Raw genomic sequence first — 22,008 nt, forward strand, 5'->3', positions numbered from 1 at the left:
CAGGAAGGGGGACAGTCTAATGCTGAAATCTTAGTATAAGTAGCTGAAAATGGTGGGTGCTATCCCTACATGTTTTGTGGCTTTTCATATGATTGCAGAAGACTTAGCTGATAAAATAGGATATAGGATTCCCCGCTCCCAAATGTCCTATGAAACATTTAATTAATAGTATTTATGAAAGCTGTGAATTTATGAAAACCAAGAAGGATTACAAATAAACTGATCATAAAATGTGTAAAGCAAGTTCAGAAATGGGTTCCAAGCCATGTCTCACATTAACTCCCTGCATATAAACTTAATGAATTGTAGGTGGCCAGTAACTACATTTTAAAATTTTGCTATAACCTCGTTAATTCAAATGGTGGAAGATTAAGATATGAGCTGGGCTCAGCTTCTCTTAGATACTATTCAGTAAGAAATCGTTTTGCTACACCAATTAATTTTATTGTAAGCAAGTCTATAAAGGGAATAATTAATTCACACAAGAGGATAATAAATTACTTTTTACATTTTATATAGTGCATATGTAAAATTGAGATGATAATTACAAATCATTATATGGATGCATTAAAACGAGCATAAAGGACAGACATGTGTCTGACCATATCTTGCCAGATTATTTTGGGTTGTTAGGTATGTCTACTTAGAAATAATAGATATTCATTTCTTTCAACATTTTTTATTGTGATATAATTGACATATAACATTATATTGGCCACAGGTGTACAACAGAAAGATTCATTATATGTATACATTGTGAAATACCACAAGAAGTCCAGTTAACACCCATCACCTCACATAATTACCATTTTGTTTCTTGTGATCAGAATTTTTAAGAGCTACTCTTTAAGCAACTTTCAAATATGTAATACAGTTTTATCAACTATAGTCTCCCTTCTGTACATTACATCCCTAGGACTTTTTGTTTGTTTCGTTACTGCAAGTTTGTACCTTTTGACCACATTCATCCATTTTTTAAAAAATACTGCATAAATCAGGTTCTCTAATTCAGATCATCCCCCCAACTAAATCCCTGCTACTCAAGATTTACAGTGTCAGTTAAGAGATACCTGCCTTCTTTGATTGCACAGACCTTTGATGGCACAGCGAAGAGAAACCACTTTGAGCCCTTTATTACCAAAGAAAGCAAAGAGAAGAGTCAACCCTTCTTATCCTTCAGGGTCGTGGTCAGTGATTCACATGTTCAGTGATTCAAACGAGCTTGTGGGTGGGTGGGAAATCCCACACAATTCAGCCATCACAAAGTTGCCCAAGATGCAGGATTGCTTTGTACTGCTCTGGTTTAAATAAATACAGATAATTAAATAAACCTTTGCAGCAGTAGAATAAAGCATAAATCCAAACTCTGCCCAGCCGAAGGCTGCCTTGGCAACTAGCCAGAAGCCAGAGGGCCAGGGCTAATTTGCATAAAATTGAACAGATTGCTGCAGCTGCCGTCCTTATTAATACCAAGGCGTAATCATAATCAGGAGACATTCCATCCACAGCACTGCCACCTCCTGTGCAGCGCCACCCATTGCTTTGTGGGACCCGTAGATGCTGTTATGTGATCTCACTTTAAAGAGAAAAGCTATTTCTAAAACAGCAAAACAAAACTTTCTTCAATTTGCTGAAAAAAATCCCCAGCTCTTTCAGGGAGCAGACTTCCCAAGTGTCTCAGCCCTTTGACTTATCAGTGGAAAACATTACAGCTCTGTCTCACGTTGTCATTAAGTGGCTAAAATCAGTGTGTGGAAATTAGTGAAACCGTTGATTTCAAATTTTCTTCAAAGGGATTGTGGTGAACTTTTCACAACTTCATTTTTTTTACACGTCTGCAAAATATTATTTATGATACAGTGACTGCTACCAGTTGCTGATGATGTCACACTTGGCTTTTTACATTCTGTCACCCCGATTTCAACTGCAGGAAACTCTACACGGCAATGAAATGCAGAGAGATGTCAAAAAGCATGTGCTATGACTTATCACGCCCCAAACATGCTGAGAACACAGACACTATGTAATGCCTGATAGAGCGCTTTTGCACCAGGATATCAACAGCTCTCTCTTTGTCAGTCCTACCAAATGAATCGGAAGATTGCTGTTCTACAGTTTCTCAGTCAGAAGGGCTGTCAGCAGCTTCGTGAAGGCCATCTGGGGAAAACAAACTCTTGGCCCACAGAAAGATGACGTAACAGACAAGGAGCACTGGCAAGAACTGGGTGGATTATATTAAAAACCTATCATATTTGTTAGCTAACTGTGGATGACAGTGTTGGAGTGTACAGTAAAAAGCTGTTATGGTGCTCTAGAAATCTCATGAGTTTTCCACACGGGAATACATCTTGAGCTCATCTATTGGTTTGGACATTGCAGAAGTAGAGCGTTGGCTTTTTTGTTTTTGGTTTTTTTTTTTTTTCCTGATCATATAACGTGCATCAGTATAGTAAAAGAAATTCTAAATACCCATTTAGTACCAAATTTTGTTCACAAAGTTTTAAAATTTGGTATACACCCTTCTCCCATCCCTATTATTTGATCATGTTTGATTTTACGGTTAGGATTATATATTCATCACCACGGAATTCCCAGTGTGCAGAGGACTATATTTCTATGCTAATCCCTAAACCAAGGATTAGGGATTTTTTTTTTTTTAACCATTCCCAAATAAATGATTAAAATATAAATACGGAGTTCCCGTCATGGCTCAGCGGAAATGAATCCGACTAGGAACCATGGGGTTGTGGGTTCAATCCCTGGCCTCGCTCAGTGGGTCAAGAATTCGGCGTTGCCGTGAGCTGTGGTGTAGGTCACAGACACCGCTCGGATCTGGCGTTGCTGTGGCTCTGGTGTAGGCCGGTGGCTACAGCTCCGATTCGACCCCTAGCCTGGGAACCTCCATATGCCGCGGGTGCAACCCTAAAAAGGACAAAAGACAAAAAATAATAATAATAAATAAATAAAATATAAATACATAACCCATATGCTATCAGGGAAAAATAAAATGCCGTAGAGATTTTTTTTCTCTTTCTACTCAACGTCATTCTTTCTATGCCTTCTATTATCTATATGTGACTTATTCTTAAATTTTCACCTCCAGTTCTAAACTCCACTTTTTTATTCCTTACACATAGTTCTATTTTAATGTTGGAATTTCCCCAGGAGTATCATGTAGGATGATCTCCCAAAACTGTACCTTGAGTTCCAATGGCATCTCTGTTTTCTAAGTTTTTGCCTTAATCCTCTACCTTTAAGCTTCTATATCCCTATGATCTTTGCTCTGGGTGTCATTAAAAATAGGCTCAAATATTATATCTGCACTCACCTGAATCTCTTTGATGTGCTTCTGACTTGATTATACTTCTCTCTGGCTTGTGCCCACTACTCTTTGGATTTATCAGCTTGAACTTTGAAGCTTAAACTTCAAAACTTTTTAAAGACTGTAGATGTGCTTGTACCTTTTGCTTTCCTTTTGGCGGGTGTCGGGGGTAGGGAAACACAATATAGTTTTAGCTCAGATGTCAGGACTTTTAAGAGGGAAGCCTCTTATGATACCAAAAGAGAAGACATACTGATCTGCAGAGGGATGAAGGTCAAGCAGTTGTTATGCCACCATACTGGTAGTGGAACTTGGTTCTGATTTTTTTATTTAAAGATATTAAAAGGCTCTTGCAGCCATTTATCAGTGTGTCTTAATTCACTTTTGGGGTATGCTTTTGTTTTTTTTTTTGTTTTGTTTTGTTTTTTCTATTCTAATCCTCCCTACAGAACTATGGGCAATTAAAATGATGAGACAAACTTTAGGGTAATTCCCACTTAAGACAAGTTCCCACTCTGAGACTTTTGAAGTGTGACTCCAAATAAATGTTTTTTGATAATCACAAGATCAACATGGTGTTTTGCTTAGACTTCCCCCCAAATACCACCTACCTTTCTCCACACCAACCAACCAAACTCATGAGAGTGGATTCTGGTCCTCCAGATGACCTTGTAGATCAAGAAATGATCTTCACCTTCTGCTCTTTCTTCAGCTCCCATGCCTATGGAAGCACTATGGGATCCATTTCTGAACTTTGATAATTACCTAATTTTTATTGGATGGATTATTGCAGTGGACTCCTAATTATCCTTCTGGCCTCTAATTCATCTTCTGAAAATCTCAACCTTCCACTAAGAATGGGATGTTCCCTTCCTAAAATACAAATTTTCACACTTGCCAAGTCAAAGACCTTTGAAAATCTCCTACTACCAACAATATTTATTCTGAAGTACTTGGTAGCCAAGCAGCTATATGGTCTGATATTAGCCTACTTTTTCAGCATGAGCTTATCTTTTCTGTGACCTATGTTCTAGAGTTCAAAAAATGAAAGGGTTAGCTGTTACCTGAACACAACTCTGTCTCTTCATCATTTGCACTTGTTTCTCCCTCAGCCTATTACCTTTCTTCTTTGTCTAGTTACCAAAATTTATTAAATATAAACATGACTGAGTGTAGCCATTGCATATCCCTCCCTGATTTGTTAATTAATCATTCTCTTAAGTGCTAAACTTAGAGCTACGTATTCATGGGAAGTTTTATGCTAAAAGCTACCTAGTCTACACCCTCATTCTTCAGGTGATGAAACATTCTGGAAACACTGGGCGGTTGAGACCAGACAACTCAGAGTTCATACCACTCATATGTACTTATCACATCATAGTTAATGATAAAGTTGAAATTCACTTTAATGCCCATGCCGATATTTCACTGACTTATTAGTCTCCACTGTGTGACTTCAGGGCTTCAAGTCACTTCATCCCTCAGAGTCTCTCCAGTTATTTCTGAGAGTTCATGGGGGGCTGGTGTGTGTCTGTAGCATACGTAAACCTTTAGGCTCTCTTGTTTTTTCCACTAAGTTTCTGCAGTAGATGTGCCATGTAGGCTTGTTAACAGGTCTGTTGTAACTAATCTCTAAGTCCAGGGCTTCCACATTATAGGCAGCCTGTCCCATTGGGGCCTACTGAATGGATAGAATCATAGTATTCCAAGGTAAACGGAAATTGTCAGAAGACATTGACTCTTCCTAATTCTGGATCACATCCTTACATCTGTGCACTGCAGCAACATTAACTTTGTCCCAAACTTTCTAAGTCTTTCTTGAAAATATTTCCTTTGGCTTCTTCCCATATCCTTCCTCTCCATGGGGACTCAAAATCAGTCCCTGGTAACAACAGGTCATCACAAGTAACTACTTTCCATTACTTTAATTTCCTCTGTTCCCCAGGCCTTTGTGTATTGATGTTTCTTTCACTCCCCTCCAGTCAAAAAATAAGTCCTCAAGCACATCAACTCACATAGATAGACACCGAGAGCATTGTAGCTGGGCATCTTTCTTTGAAGAATGAGTGTTTTTCACATCATCTCCTCCACAAAACTGCTGGCTAAGTGTGGGTCATGACCATGTCATAGTCACCTTTGTACTCCCCAAGGCACCTTGAGAATGAATGGCAGAGAGTTGGAGCTGAACAAATATTTATAGTTTGAATGAGGAACAAATGGAACAATATTACAGATTCTAAAGGTAGATGACCTAATATAAAGCATTGGATTATCTCATAGGAATAATGCAATGTTTTAAATTAAACAGGTTTTGTTAAGTAACCACATGTAAAACTAGAGTACCTCTCCAAAAAGGCACACATAGACTAAGTGGTAAGTGACCTAGAATAACAATTTTAGTCATTCTGGTTTACTCCTTGATTTAAGCAGGACTTAATAAATTCCAATTCTTCTGTCTGTGTAAAATGAATCCAAAATACTAAATTTCTCATTAGTCCTTTGGGGATGTATTGCCAGACTGAAATATCTCTGTAAGATCCATTTCTTCCATATATTATTTTCCCTTGATTTCTTTTGATGTGTAATGTAATTCCCCCCCCCCCCTTTAATGTTACTGCTCTCACTTAGCATCACTTGCGCTTCTTTCTGCATCAAGAGCAGAGTGTTGGGAATGAACGTGCCAAATATTTTCCATTCTATGATTCAAAATATTGCTTTTTACAAGAAAGATGTTTTAGTGCCTATGGTATACAGTTATAAATTTGCACCTGCTTGCCCTTAAACCATCCTGGGAAAAAAGGAAGTAAATCCTCAGAAGGCCCTTGCCTCCGTCTCTTCATTCACTTTAAATGAGGACAAGAACTTGGTAAATATTCTGTGGCTCACCAAACCTCTCTGAATGCCAAGAGAGGCCTCTGGCTCAAGTCTACATTTCCTTCTATTAAAAAGGTGAACTGCAAAGTAGATTCTGAAAAGTTAATCCTTATAATTTAAGCTCTTATTTGTTCCACATGAACTAACTTCCAGATTGTTACTGAAACAAATTTTCTTTTATTTGTGTATTCAAATAAGTATGATTCACTTAAAAAGCAGTCCCACTGAACCACATTTGCATATCCTAATTAGTTTAGCATGTTCATTTTCCATTCACATGTTTTTCAAATAAATGCTTTTGAAGAATAGTAAAACTTAACTAACATCTGAGGCTGCAAGTTCACAAAAAGAAAAAAAAAGAGAAAGAGCTGACATACATATTCGCTAAAAAAGGCAAGAATTTCAATGTGTGGCACAGAGGATGTGGATTTGATTCCTGTTTCATAATGGAGGCTTGATTTGTGTTGAGTATGTACCAGGATGTGGGTGGCTTCAAGGCCAGCTCATTTGTGTATTTGTATAACCAACACAGCGTAGAAACCGAAGTAATATTCTAAGATTCTAATGCATAGTAAGAATGTATTGATTTTTGAAGAATAATTTTTATAGTCTAAAATAAGCTAAGGATAAAAAGTTAAGATGCATCAGCATGTAACCACCAGGAGGAAGCTGTCAAAAGAAAACACCATATTCTGAAACATCCTTTCACAAGCGTAGGTACACATTTTATATCTTAGGGAAGCACAAACCATTGATTTGGAAGAAATTTCTCTACATAGAACATGGTCTGTGTTTGGCTTTCATTAAATGGAAGGGGAGGGACAAAAAGCTTCTGTGTCATAAGCATGTTTCAAATACACAATTATCTGCCTAAATTGATGTCTAAATCCCACTCATTCCTACAAATTAAAAAAAAAAACACAAAATGCAATGATGTCAGTTATATTTCTCAGTCCTGATATAGCAGCATGTTGCTGAACCCTACTTAGATTTTTGTGTGAGTGTTCACAGGTCATTTTGGAAATTGTTGTGATTTAAACCCACCTACTTAGCCACTCTCCTACCTTTACCCCCTCACTTATGAGTATGGGAAACATACTCCTTACCTTTTCATTCCAGTCTAGGCATAGATCATTTTCTGGGGACCTCTTGCTCACATATTTCTTTCCGCTCACTAGTATTGCATCTTTGGATTTGAGTAACTAATTCAATGCATCTATCTGGTCTGAAATAGTTAATAATCTCTATAATACTTGATTCCAGAAGAGAGTTGTTACTAGAAGTTGTTACTATATCATCCCTCATTTAAAAGACGAACCCAGGGAAGATCATTGTAAGAATGCTACAAATGCTATTTAGTATTGTTTTACATTTAATTGTTTTCTTGGCTATTTTAAATTGTAAAGGTAGCCAACACATGAAATCAACAACACAGATTGCATATCCTATAGGGGCTTAGGTCTTAGAGATGAAAAACTCCTGAGTTGCCTAGCCTTGGAGTGTCCTTGCCCACTAGGACACTTTGCTATTGTACTCCTAAGACTGCCCAGGATACTTATTACACTTGGAAAAGGAATTCTACTCAATAGCAGGAACAATCTTGGCTTTGGAGGACAAAAAGAAGGGTTTGAGTCTAGAGAAAACTACTTTCCTTTTAGGTTTGGAATAAATCATGTAACCCAACACAGAAAATCATCCAGAGTCAGTTTCATAAATAAATCACATCATACACATTCAGCAAAACATTTTTTCACAATCAAAACCTACATGAAAAATACACAAAGTGATATTGTGTTTTGTGTGTGCCAAGTCCACTCTCATGTTTTATTTTTTGTGCTAGAATGTTTAAGAAAAGAGAGAGATACCTCAAACGCCAACCAAAGCATGAGTTTCAGTGTGGAATGGATGACATATGTTTAAAATGGTGTCAGAGCCACACATTTCTTATGTTATTTGCATTTCCGAGAACTAGAGGAATGTTGAAAAAACTCCATGAGTTGGCTAAGAGGGGGCAGTTGGAAGAGTATCTGTGTTCCAGCTGAAAGAAGTATATGCAGTGTCGTGTTGGAGATGGTTTCCAACTCTCTGTCGCTTTCTTGTGTGAGAAATGAAGTCGAGGTGCTTGGCAGCTCTTGTCAACAATATATCCAGGCGGTGACTGTACGATGCTGTGGCAGCAGAGCTTTCAAACAAAAACACCAGAACCTGCGAAGTATGTGTCTGTGATTAGTACCTGATGCTCATCACCATGGGTGCCCCGGCTCTTGTTTCTGATGGAGTGTCTTCTCTATAAAGCTAATGATGCTTCCTTCTCTGCTCATCACATCAGTGTCAAAAAGATCATATGGCTGCAGTCAGTTCTTCAGCGTGAAGAAGTTTGTTTCTTCCCTTTCCAGATCCATCAACAAAAAACACATGAAATGAAACATCAGTTTTGTCTCACTCTAGACATCAGCTTTCACAACAAGCACAAATGATAGCTACAGATGGAAGAGCATAACAGAAACGCTAAGATATCCTTGATTCAAAGTAGCAAGAAGTATGCCACCTCACTCCCACAACTTAGAATCCATCCAGAAAGATTATAAATTTTGAGAGGACAAACTATAATCTCTAATAATAGCTTCTCTTTAATTTGTGTTCCAAATGAACACCAGATTTCTCCTTCCCATCCTATTCCCAAACATATACACCCTAATTGTACAGTTCTAATTACAAGAACATGTACCTCGGTTCTGTGTAGAGTCTATTTTGTTATGTCATTTCCAAAAGGTACTCATTCAGTTGGCAGTCTTGAGTATGTTTCTCAATAAGCTACATAGCTCTAAAGAAAGACTGTGTTACTTGGTAAAAATCAATTAGGAAAAGAACAGCTGATGTATAAAGCATGGTGAGGAATAACTTATTTCTTATCAATATTTTGAATTGTGTGTGTTTAGGCGTAAGTAGATGTTATATTAGGTTCATAGTCTCTGCATATGTCTTTTACATATCATACTTAGTACTTACTAATTTGTAGTATTTATACAAACACCAATAAGAAGTAGATAATGATACAAATTTCAAGATATTAAAAAGGCATTACACCTTATTTCTTTTTTATTTATTTTTTAATTTTATTTTCTCACATTATCATGCTCCATCATAAGTGACTAGACATAGTTCCCAGTGCTACACAGCAGGAGCTCATTGCTAATCCATTCCAAAGGCAATAGTCTGCATCTATGAACCCCAAGCTCCCAATCCATCCCTCTCCCTCCCCCTCCCCCTTGGCAACCACAAGTCTATTCTCCAAGTCCATGATTTTCTTTTCTGTGGAAAGGTTCATTTGTTCTGTATATTAGATTCCAGATATAAGTGATATCATATGGTATTTGTCCTTCTCTTTCTGACTTATTTCACTCAGGATGAGAGTCTCTAGTTCCATCCATGTTGCAGCAAATGGCATTATTTCATTCTTTTTTATGGCTGAGTAGTATTCCATTGTGTACATATACCACATCTTCCTAATCAAATCGTCTGTTAATGGACGTTTGGGTTGTTTCCATGTCTTGGCTATTGAGAATAGTGCTGCAATGAACATTTGGGTGCATGTGTCTTTTCTAAGGAAAGTTTTATCTGGATATATGCCCAAGAGTGGGATTGCTGGGTCATGAGGTCGTTCTATGTATAGATTTCTAAGGTACCTCCATACTGTTCTCCATAGTGGTTGTACCAGCTTACATTCCCACCAACAGTGCAGGAAGGTTTCCTTTTCTCCACACCCTCTCCAGCATTTGTTATTTGTGGACTTCTTAATGATGGCCATTCTGACTCATAGTAGTTTTGCTTTGCATTTCTCTAATAATTAGTGATGTTGAGCATTTTTTCATGTACTTGTTGGCCATCTGTACATCTTCCTTGGAAAATGTCTATTCAGGTCTTTTGCCCATTTTTTCAATTGGGTTGTTGGCTTTTTTGCTCTTGAGTTGTATAAGCTTCTTGTAAAGTCTAGAGATTAAGCCCTTGTCAGTTGCATCATTTGACAAAGTACAACATCCATTCATGATCAAAACTCTTACCAAAGTGGGTATAGAGGGAACATACCGTAACCTAATTAAAGACATTTACAACAAACCCACAGCAAATACAATACTCAATGGAGAAAACAGGAAAGCCTTCCCACTAAAATATGGAACAAGACAAGGATGCCCACTCTCACCACTGTTATTCAACATAGTACTGGAAGTCCTGGCCACAGAAATCAGACAAACAAAATAAATAAAAGGCATCCAAATAGGAAGAGAAGAGGTAAAACTGTCACTGTATGCAGATGACATGATACTATATAAAGAAAACCCTAAGGACTCAACCCAAAAAGTACTTGAACTGATCAACTAATTCAGCAAAGTAGCAAGATATAAGATTAACATTCAGAAATCAGTCGCATTTCTGTATACTAACAATGAAATATTAGAAAAGGAATACAAAAATACAATACCTTTTAAAATTGAACCCCAGAAAATCAAATACCTGAGAATACACCTGACCAAGGAGGTAAAGGACTTATATGCTGAGAACTATAAATCATTAATCAAAGAAATTAAAGAAGATGTAAAGAAATGGAAAGATATTCCATGCTCCTGGGTTGGAAAAATTAATATTGTAAAAATGGCCGTGCTACTCAAAGCAATCTACAGATTCAATGCAATCCCTATCAAATTACCCATGACATTTTTCACAGAATTAGAGCAAACAATCCAAAAATTTATATGAAACCACAAAAGACCCAGAATTGCCAAAGCAATTCTGAGGAACAAAAACCAAGCAGGAGGGATAACTCTCCTAGATTTCAGTCAATATTACAAAGCCACAGTCATCAAGACAGTGCGGTACTGGTATCAAAACAGACATATAGACCAATGGAACAGAATAGAGAGCCCAGAAATAAACCCTGACACCTATGGTCCATTAATCTTTGACAAAGGAGGAAAGAACAAAAAATGGGAAAAAGACAGTTTCTTCAACAAGAATTGCTGGGAAACCTGGACAGCTGCATGTGAATCAGTGAAACTAGAACACACCCTCATACCATGCACGAAAATAAACTCAAAATGGCTTAAAGACTTCAATATAAGACAAGACACCATCAAACTCCGGAAGAGATCATAGGCAAAACATTTTCTGACATCAACCTTATGAATATTTTCTCAGGTCAGTCTCCCAAAGCAACAGAAATAAAAGCAAAACTAAACCAATGGGACCTAATCAAACTGATAAGCTTTTACACAGCAAAGGAAACCCCCCCCCCAAAAAAAGAAAAAAGAAAACAAACCAAAAAAAGGATGACATTTCTTTTTTTAGGGCCACACCCATGGCATATGGAGGTTCCCAGGCTAGAGGTCTAATCGGAGCTGTAGCTGCCCACCTACACCACAGCCACAACAATATCAGATCCAAGCCACGTCTGCAACCATCAAGGCAATGCCGATCCTTAACCCACTGAGCAAGGCTAGGGATCGAACCTGTGTCCTCATGGATACTAGTCAAATTCGCTTCTGCTGAGCCACAACAGGAACTCCCAATACAACTTATTTTAATGAGAGACAGTGTTTCTGTCAGCAAAGCGCTAATTCTAATTTCTAATGAAAAAATAAACAAAGGCATACATATCTCTCCTCAAGGAACTTACAATCCATCAGAAGAAGTAAACATATGTAGAAAGTTGTTGGAACTCACATGCCTGTCTTTGCTCTGCCTCCTCTAAAACTCAACGTGAAATCTGTGTCTGTTTTTAGGAAACATTTAGGATTGGAAGGCCTGGTCTTCACTTCAGGCTTCTTTTTATTTTTCTCCCACTTCAAATTCTTTATTTTTTAATATTTTATTTTGACATGTGAAGTATCTTACCTCCTCTCTGAGTCAAGAAATAAAATCAAGACTTGATATGTAGGGAGTTAATTATTAAACTTACAACTCATAATTAAATCCATGTTTTAGGAAGGTGATTTCAGCAGCATCAGGGAATATGCACTGGAAAGGGAAGACAGAAGGCATTTGGGATGTTGTTGTCGTGGTCCAGATGTAAGGCAAGGGGGACCTAACCCAGGACAAGGGCAATGAAACTAGAGTGGAAGGGACATACTTGAGAGATGTTTACAAAGTAGTTTCTGCAGGGCTCACTGACCCTTTGCACATAGAATATTCAAGAGAAAGAAAAGGGAGAAGTCAAAGATATCTATTCAGTTTCCTGTCTATAAAACTTGGCAAATATTAGAATAGACAAGGAACACTGGAGGAGGCGGCATGGGATGGGAGAGTGTAGCAAGATAATGAGCTCGTTTTTAGAGAGTGAAATGTGAGTGCTTGCAGGACCTTTAGGTAGAGGTATTTATAAACAGTTGGAAATCCAGATTAGTAGGTTAGGAATACAGTTAAGGACGAGTAGAGAGATTTACATCAGCAGAGAAGAGAAAGAAACTGGAGCAAAATCCTGACGACAATAGCAGCATTTAAGGGCTGAGCAGAGGAAGAGCTGATAGTGGAAAGGTCCGAGAAAAAGACATTATAAAGCGAATATGGAAAGATGTATTAATAGGAGAGAGAATCGGACCTCTACACAGTGGCAACCACATCATCTTTTGTGTCTCTCATGTTAACACGAGGTTTGGGAAAGTAATAGGAGCTTAAACTATTTGATGAATGATAATAAAAAAAAGGGGGATTAAAAACTTCAAATGCAAAGGAAACTTCAGTGAAGAAATGATTATGAAGGAAATGTTGACTTTGCTAAAATGTGTATTAGTAACTTTTGTAAGAACAATTTGGAAGTGTGGGAGTATTATACGGAGATAGGGGAAGGTAAGAAGGTTTCAGTTGAGTGACAAGGGCAGAGATGCCTGATGGATAATTAAACGATGTTGCAATCAATGCCTTTTGGGGATAACAATGTTGATATACAAAATCAAATTCCAAATGGGAGCAGCTTTAAGGCAGAAATGGGTATATGGAATTGGAGGGAGAAGGTGCTGATCGGTAGTATGCAGGATATTCATAATGGAATAAAGTACTGGACAGGAAATCAGTATGCTCAGGGTCTTATTTGGGACCTGTAAGAAACTAACTGTAGAGTCTTCAGGAAAACCATCAGAGCTCATCTGTCTAATGAAGAGTTTGGAATAAAAGGGAAGTTCTTGCTCTGTGGAACCTAGATACGTACTTTCAAGCCCTAAATCTCTCTAATTCTTGGATTCTGTGGTTAGGAGAAGGGAAAAGAAATGTTATGTAGAGAGACTCTGGATAATCAAGAGGAATTAGGAACATTTCTATTCAACTCACACAAAGAAGATCTGTATGTGCCTTTCAATCAGAAATAGAAATAAGGAAAAAGTGACACATTTATCAGATGCAGTGGATACAAGATAAGAGTCATGGGCCAAAGCCCACTGGCCTCAATCTCTTCTCCTTTTTGCTAAGGTAGAATATAATCATAGTCCAGGGATATCCCCTCAGGAGCAACACGGTAAGGATAGTGGAGGCAAAGCCATGTAATCCTGATTGGCCAATGACTTGATTGCTCCATCAAGACTCTTGCCAGGAGAAAAACCAAAGGAATCCAGCAGAGTCTCAGGGTAGCCTTTCAACAGGTCCCGACTTGACTAGGGGTTGGTTAGTCCCCTGTGATGCTCTTTCCCTCCTCGGCTTCAGCCTTGAGTAGTAGTTTGGAGGCAGGTCCTGGTCCTCAAAGCTCCTTCTTCTGCCAGGTTTTTACCTCCAGTACAGAAACGTCATGCTTGTTGGCTATTTACACATCAGACACATGAATTAAAAGTGGGGACCTTATTGTGATTGGCTCAACTGTTCAATCCTGCCTAGGGAGAGAAAGTTTAGTAATACCAGAAATTAAAACATTTTGCAGCAGCCTTGCTGATTAATACAGCATGTTAAACTTTTGCTTTTTTTTTTTTTTTTTTCAAGTGAGGTAGCTTTGGTTCATCTAAAACAGACACTTGCTATCTCTTCCTTATCTTCCTCTGTGAGATAACCACAAACAGCTTTTAGAAATCTCCCTTGCAAGGGGATGCCAGTCAGACGATTGTGTGATGTGGCCCAAGACACTAGAAACACTGGCCAGAGGCCAAGGAACTTGCACCTTGAAGTTCAACAGGGGAAAAGGCGATTTTTCCAAAGGTACAGAGATGACTGAAGTTGGGAGGCCTCAGGACTGATGGGTGGAAGCTGTCTGCATATGACTGCCACATAAGAATAGGATCTCTTAAAATTTTCCTTCGAAATAAAGACACATTGCAGTAAGGGTATCTGGAAGAGATTATTTCATGCCTTAAATGTGTGTCTGAAACTTTGAGCGATTATACCTGTGAATCGCCTCAGTTGTACAGAGTATGTGTCTGAGAATTTCCTTACCTTATATTACAGAAGCTCTCCTTGGATAATGTTGAAAAAAAAAAACCCTGCATAAAATAAGGAAATGGTGTCACCAAATATTTAAAATGCAACAGTGTTTCTTAAACTTGTTTTCATCACTTCCCCCTAAGGACCCTTTTTAGACTTTTTTTTCCAAATGTCCCTATGCCTGACATTTAATAATACAAATATGTTATGTGTCTGTTTATGTATTTATGATATTTCTACCCCTCAAAAACAGTTTTCACAAATTTAAGAACAGGAGTTCCCTTCGTGGATCAGGGGAAACAAATCTGATTAGCATCCGTGAGGATGCAGGTTTGATCCCTGGCCTCGCTCAGTGGATTAAGCATCCTGCCTTCCCATGAGCTGTGGTGTAGGTTGCAGACACAGCTCGGATCTGGCAGTTCTGTGGCTGTGGTGCAGGCCAGCAGCTACAGCTCTGACTCAACCCCTAGCCTGGGAACCTCCATATGCCGCAGGTGCAGACCTAAAAAAACAAAAACAACTTTAAGATTGTTATTACCCTGCAGTAAAATGCTTGAAGTAGCTAGAACCTAGGGCCGCAGCTTCTGATGTATAAACAGTGTCCCCTTTAAACCTGTGGGAGTTGCCTACATATTAACTCAAAAGGCACAATTACAGCCCATCTCAGCGTGTGGTGAATACTCTTTTGCTGTAAAGAGTTTACTTTGGGTCCTTTTTTGAACATGTCATGGACTTGACTCCTTGCTTTCTCCCAGTCTGCAGATACTTGCAGAAAAGCGACATCCCAGATAGAGAAGAGGGTCAAGTGCAGAAGGGTAGCTGCTTTGCAACCGGAAGCTCCCTAAAGAATGCAAATGGTTCTTACTGAATCCTTGCTACGGATTGTCAGAAATTCTAAATTATTAAATTGAAATCATCAAGTTTTTATATGTGAATTACATATGTACTAATGTATATTTTATTCATTTATAAAGTGTTAATTTGGGACCAGACCATGAACCAGAGGCACAGAGAATAAGGTCATGAAGTACTTGCCCTTGTAGGTGCTCACATTATGTCACGACTTGATATGAAAACAAGTCATTTTAGCAACATAATAAGAACTACAAGAAGGGTGTGAACCTGGTCATAGAATAGCAAGGAGGGTAAAGTGGGCAACCTGGCATGATACCTAACCAACCTGTCTAGGATGAGACAGAATCAGGAAGGCAAATAAGGATGAGCACAACAGGGTTAAGAACGGGCTTATTGTTTTCTTTTGGGGAAGAGAGCAATATGAACATGCTATGAGAGTGACATGAAGGAAAAAAAGAGATTGAAACCTACAACGTAACACATACCAGTAGAAGAGTATATGTAGGGGGGAAAAAAAAGCAATTACCTAATAGGGCTCAGGAATTTAGGTTCCAATATGTAATTGCCAATTTTTTACAGTTTGTTTTTTTATTGTGGTACAAACAACATAAGTAAAATTTACCGTTCAAACATTTTTAAATGTACAGTTTGGCAGTATTAAGTATATTCAACACCACCATCCATCTCCACCATCCTTTTCATCTTTCAAAACTGAAACTATATACCTTTTAATCAATAACTTCTCATTCTCCCTTCCCTTGACCCCTGGCCTCCACCATTCTGTTTCCTGTTTCTATGATTTTGACTACTCCAAGTACTTCATACAAGTGGAATCATATAATAGGTGTCTTTTGTGTTGGACTTATTTCACTTAGCATATGCCCTCCAGGTTCATCCATGTTGTAGCATGTATCATAATTTCTTTCCTTTTTAAGGCTGAATAATCTTTGATACAACACATATACTACATTTTTCTTGGCCATTAAGCCACCAACAGACATGAATCACCAAGAACTTTTTGATATGGTGAATAATGCTACAATGAACTCAAGTGAACAAATGTCTGTTTGATATCCCATTTTCAATTCTTTTGGTATATACCCAGAAGTAGAATTTCTGGATTATAAGGCATTTCTATATTTAATTTTTTGAAGAACCATCATACTGTTTTCAGCTGCTGTACCATTTTACATTCCCATCAACAGGACACAAAAATTCCAATTTCTCCATTTCCTTGCCAAGACTTGTTATTTTCTAGGTTTTGTCCTTGTTTTTATTTTTTTGATAGTAGCTATACTAATGGGTCCAGAGGATATCTCTCTCTTTTTTTTTTTTCAAGTGGCAGAAGCAAAAATTCTTTTAATGCTTCTTTTTAATGTTTCTATATTTGTTTTAACTTTTTTTTATTTCCCCAATACACTATTATTTTTTTCTACTGTACAGCATGGTGACCCAGTTACACATACATGTATACATTCTGTTTTCTCACATTATCATGCTCCATCATAAGTGACTAGACATAGTTCCCAGTGCTACACAGCAAGAGCTCATTGCTAATCCATTCCAAAGGCAAGAGTCTGCATCTATGAACCCCAAGCTCCCAATCCATCCCTCTCCCTCCCGCTCCCCTTTGGCAACCACAAGTCTATTCTCCAAGTCCATGATTTTCTTTTCTGTGGAAAGGTTCATTTGTTCTGTATATTAGATTCTAGATATAAGTGATACCATATGGCATATTTCTTTCTTTGTCTTATTTCACTCAGGATGAGAGTCTCTAGTTCCATCCATGTTGCTGCAAATGGCATTATTTTGTTCTTCTTTATGGCTGAGTAGTATTATCATATATATATCACATATGTATCACATGTTCCTAATACGATTGTCTGTCAATGGACATTGGGTTGTTTCCACGTCTTGGCTATTGTGAATAGTGCTGCAATGAACATGCGGATGCACGTGTCTTTTTTAAGGAAAGTTTTGTCTGGATATATGCCCACGAGTGGGATTGCTGGGTCATATGGTAGTTCTATGTATAGTTTTCTAAGGTGCCTCCATTCTGTTCTCCATACAGTTTTAATTTACATTTCCCTAATTATTAGTGACATCAAGCATCTTTTTTTTCACTTGCTAATTAGCCATTATTTATATTCTTTGGATCAATGTCCAAATTCTTTGCCCATTTTTAAATCAAGTTGCTTGTACCTGGAAGTTTGTACCTTTGTTCTAGGATGTCACGTACAATGTGATAACTATAGTTAACACTACTGTATGACATAGAGGAAAGTTGTTGAGAGTAGATTTTAAGAGTTCTCAACGCAAGGAAAATATTTTTTCTTATTATTGTCTCTATATGAGATAATGGATGTTAACTAAATCTTTTGTATTCATTTCACAAGATATGTAGCTCAAACCATCATGTTGTATCTCCTAAACATATACAGTGATATATATCAATTATTTTTCAATAAAACTGGAAAAAATTTAAAAAATCAATGCTTGTTTTTTTGTTGTTGAGTTTTAGGAGCTCTCTGTGTATTTGGGATATTAATTACTTAGCAGATGTATTACTTGCAAATATTACTCCCTTCTGTAGGTTGCCTTTTTTATCTGTTTTTATTAGTTTATAGGTATTTTCTAATTTCCCTTATAATTTCTTCTTTTATCCATTAGTTATTTGAAAGTGTTTTTTTAACACCTACACATTTGTGAATTTTTCAGTTTTCCTGAAACAGTTGTGTCTGTTAGATATAGCTGGTTTATTGTGTTGCTCAAGAACTCTATTTCCTTACTTACCTTCTAGCCATGATTAAGAGCTGAGTATTGAAGTCTCCCACTATTAATATAAAACTGTCTATTTCTCCCTGTAGTTCTATCAACTTTTGGTTTATATATTTTGAGGGTCTGTGCATAAATGTTTATTATTGTTATATATTCTTACATTTTTGAATCTTTATTTGTATATCTTTTGCTGTTTGTGTTCAATATGCCATGTAGATTTTTCGTACCTCGTTTCTTGCATTACTATTTACTTTTGTGTTTAGTTTTTTGTAGTGTAATGTTTTAATTTCATTCTCATTTTCTCTATAACTATTCACTTTGTGGTTACCATTTTACATCCTAGTTATAACACTCCAATTGAATTTATGCTATCTTAATGACAATAACAGAAAATTATATGACGTTACAGTAATTTGCAGCTCCAGAATTTCATTTGGATTTCTTTTCATATTTTCTGTCTTTTTATTAATATTTGCATTTTGTTTGTACATTGCTTTCTTGACTTTTTCCATGTCATCCACTAGTCCTTCAGGCATCTTTAAGCCTTTGCTATTTTTTAGATGTGGGGTTTGAGGGTATTCACACTACTTAAGTCAGTTTTCTTTATCTGTAAAATGAGGATTATACATTTATCCTCATTGGGCTATTTTTGAACATGTAGGAGTTCCAGGAGATAATTGCTTGGATTATTGATGAATATTTAAATGTATGTCTGTGCACGAATTACCGTATCTTGATCTTTTTTAAGATGATGTTACTGATGAGGATCAGAATCCAGTAGGATACATTGAACCAAAGAGGTGATTGTCCATAATTTTTTCTGACTAACACCACATTCACATACACTCTTGCTGTGCCTAAAAAAGTCTAGATTTTCAGATCTTTCTACAAGACATGATCTCCTGAGAATTCATCTTCAAACAAAACTTTCAAGTTGCTACTTGGTGACACAGTCTTCTAAATGTGTGCTCTGTATCAAAACGTGGCCAGTGTTAGCCAGAACAGTAAGAGCTAAGTTCTGTTCTCCTTTTGTTCGACCAAACAGTGTCCCAAGCAAGTTAACTATAGTAGAAAGATCAGGAGTATCCAATCTCTAAATGACAAATGCATTATTCCCTTGACTTTTATGTGTATAAACCATCTGTCAAATTGAATTGTGTGGGCACTTGCCATTGTGCCCGTCATCATGAGTTGCTTACTTGTGTAGAATTATTAGAATGTAATTTTATGTTTATGAAATTTTGGCCTTTCTGGAGAGTCTCATATCGAGGACCCAGTTGAGATGAGGAGGTAACAAGGAAGGCATTTTAAATGGTACAGAAGAAGCCACAATGATCAAAATAAGTGCAAAGTAAGTTACACCAATAGTTGTTTTTTTAGTGCTTGAAAGAGTAGCAGTGACCTCACTTTAAAAACCCAAAGGCGAAAGATATGTAAACATGAAATATATATGTTTATTATTACACACATTTTCCTCCTTGTTATCCTCCAACTGTAAGAGGTTGTAATGCATAGGCTTTCCTGGCATAAGACAGCTGTTGGATATGTCTCAGTGTGGAGTGCTATTTTACAGTCGCTAGCAAGAATATTAGAACCAACCTTTTTTTCTCTAAATGCTTCTTGGGAAAGGTACATTAATTAAGACAGTGGCCAAACTAGTTCTATAAGACTGCAGTATTTTGTCTTTAAAAAATCAGATATTAAAAAAAATTATGTAATGTATATTATGAATATAAAATAAGGTAATGTATAGTCTAGTATACAATGTAAAGTTATATAATGTAAATAATGGCTAAAAATCTGAAAAAGTAAATATAAAATGAATTGATATGAAGTTGAACAAATATCACAATCAACATACTTTTTCTACCCTTACTCTTCTGAAATACTTAATTTTATTAATTAAAAATGCACTATTTTACAGAGTTCATAGGAAACATTATTTTCCATAATTTGAAGTATTATTTTTTTTCTTTATTTGGCTGTGCCTGTGGCATGTGGAAGTTCCCGGCCAGAAGTAGCAGCAAATTGAGCCCTTGCAGTGACAGCACTGGATCCTTACCCCATTTAACCACAAGGGAACTCCTGAAATATGTATTTTTAAAGTACAAGGTATTGCAGTATTTATAATTCACTTCATTTTAAAAACAATTTGTGGCACCTTACAGAACAAATAATACAACATAAAGAAAAAATAAGGACATTAGGAAGAAGGAAAAATAACGGTAGAAGAATTAAGTGAAATAAAGGGCAAGGTTACTGCATGTATCTGCCTGCAAACATCCCATAGACCAAAACAAAGAATAAAACATAGTCAATTGCAAAAGTCAATGTCGATGGAATTAAAATATGACAATGGATCCATAGAATAACTTTCCTGGGTTTTGAGGCTATAGATGTGTCACTGAGTGGAGTAAAGTTTTCACATTGAATACCATTTTTATGAAAGCACCACAGTACATTATAAGATTTCAGACTTGTCTCATAATAATCCTTAACCTATCAAAGTATAATAGATTAAAACTAATTCCATGAGGAGATCCAAATAAGAGTAATTAGACAGCTGCATGGTGGTCCATCTTAGTCAAAAGAAGAAATAGAATTAGAATTCAGAAGATGAAAGGTGGGGAGTGTGAATTAATAGCAAAATTACTTTTTTGAATAAAACCTTGCAAGTGTTCTTTGTTTCTTGCAGCCAAAAGATCCTAACTGGCAAAATCATGAAGGCAGACATTATATTTTAGTAGTGATCATATAAGAATAACTTGAATATTTATTATAGCTACATTTAGTGATGAGGCATGATAACAATGCCTTTTTCAATTAAAACAAAAGTCTCATTATCAACAAACTACTCTTTTAAGGTATCTTATGGCTAGGTTTTTTTCTTTAAACAAAATTTATTTATTTATTTATTTTTCTTATTTTCAATGTCTGTCCCTAACCATTTGTTATGCTTATTGATAAAAGTACTTACTAAAAAAAAAAAAAAAAAAAATGAGGTTGAACAATAATTTTTTAAAATATTTTTAAAATATTTCTTTTTCATGTTCTCTTTATCTCCCCCATCTTCTGATGTCTTTAATTTTATTGTCAATTTGGGATTTATTCCCACAGAGAGAAATGGCAGAGCAGAAAGCAGAAATAACCTTCAAGTTACACTTTTAAATTCCAAACCCTAATAGCTTTAAAGTCATTATGTTAATTGTCTCTGAGGCAATGTAAAACAAATAAAAAAGTAAAAAATAAAGAAGGGTTCTCTTGTGTCTTAGCGGGTTAAGGATCCAATGTTGTCAATGCAGTGGCTTGGGTCTCTGCTGTGGCACGGGTTTGATCCCTATCCTGGGATTGCCATGGGTTGTAGGTAAGGCCAAAAGAAAAAAACTAAGATAAAATGAAACAAATTAAAACAAGCAAAGAAAACAAACCAGCCAAAAAAACACAGTAAGTAGAGGAGTACCTCTAAGGGAAAAGTACAAGGTTAGTGGGGGAAGAAATTTCTTCTGAGATACTGTATCTATTATAAAGAGCATACAAAATGGAAGTGTTAGAGTAGACAGAATCCGAAATTCTTTAACCCATTCCTGCTTCTGTATTATTAGGATCAAGTTACCTGACAGAACCATTAGAGGCACAAATTTGGACAGTAATTTAGATAACAAATAATAACAGATTCTAACAGCTGGCTCCTAAGTCCATTTGATTAAGTTATAAAGTCTCCAGTACTTTTTTGCACATCAGATGGGTAAGCAGTGGGAAGAGTGGCTCTGTTGAACTCAGATGTCCAT

The 22,008-nt window shown here is 36.8% G+C and overlaps 1 long non-coding RNA gene across 16 annotated transcripts in view; it reads left to right on the top strand.

Moving 5' to 3' along the window:
- The window catches only part of LOC102158976 (uncharacterized), a 928,007-nt gene that overhangs the window by 632,968 nt on the left and 273,031 nt on the right, over positions 1-22,008 (top strand). Inside the window, exon 6 of one of the 16 annotated variants that reach the window (XR_014813179.1) lies at positions 15,343-17,931. The exons of the other annotated variants lie outside the window; for them this stretch is intronic. This is a non-coding gene — a long non-coding RNA (uncharacterized LOC102158976). Of the gene's footprint in view, positions 1-15,342; positions 17,932-22,008 lie in introns of those variants that run through there. 16 annotated transcript variants of the gene reach the window in all.

Source organism: Sus scrofa, chromosome 8 (genome assembly GCF_054392235.1).
Source record: "Sus scrofa isolate SSC_HxYL_T2T_F1_AM1 chromosome 8, Sscrofa_HxYL_maternal_Yorkshire_Landrace_v2.0, whole genome shotgun sequence".
Classification (NCBI taxonomy): Eukaryota; Metazoa; Chordata; class Mammalia; order Artiodactyla; family Suidae; genus Sus; species Sus scrofa.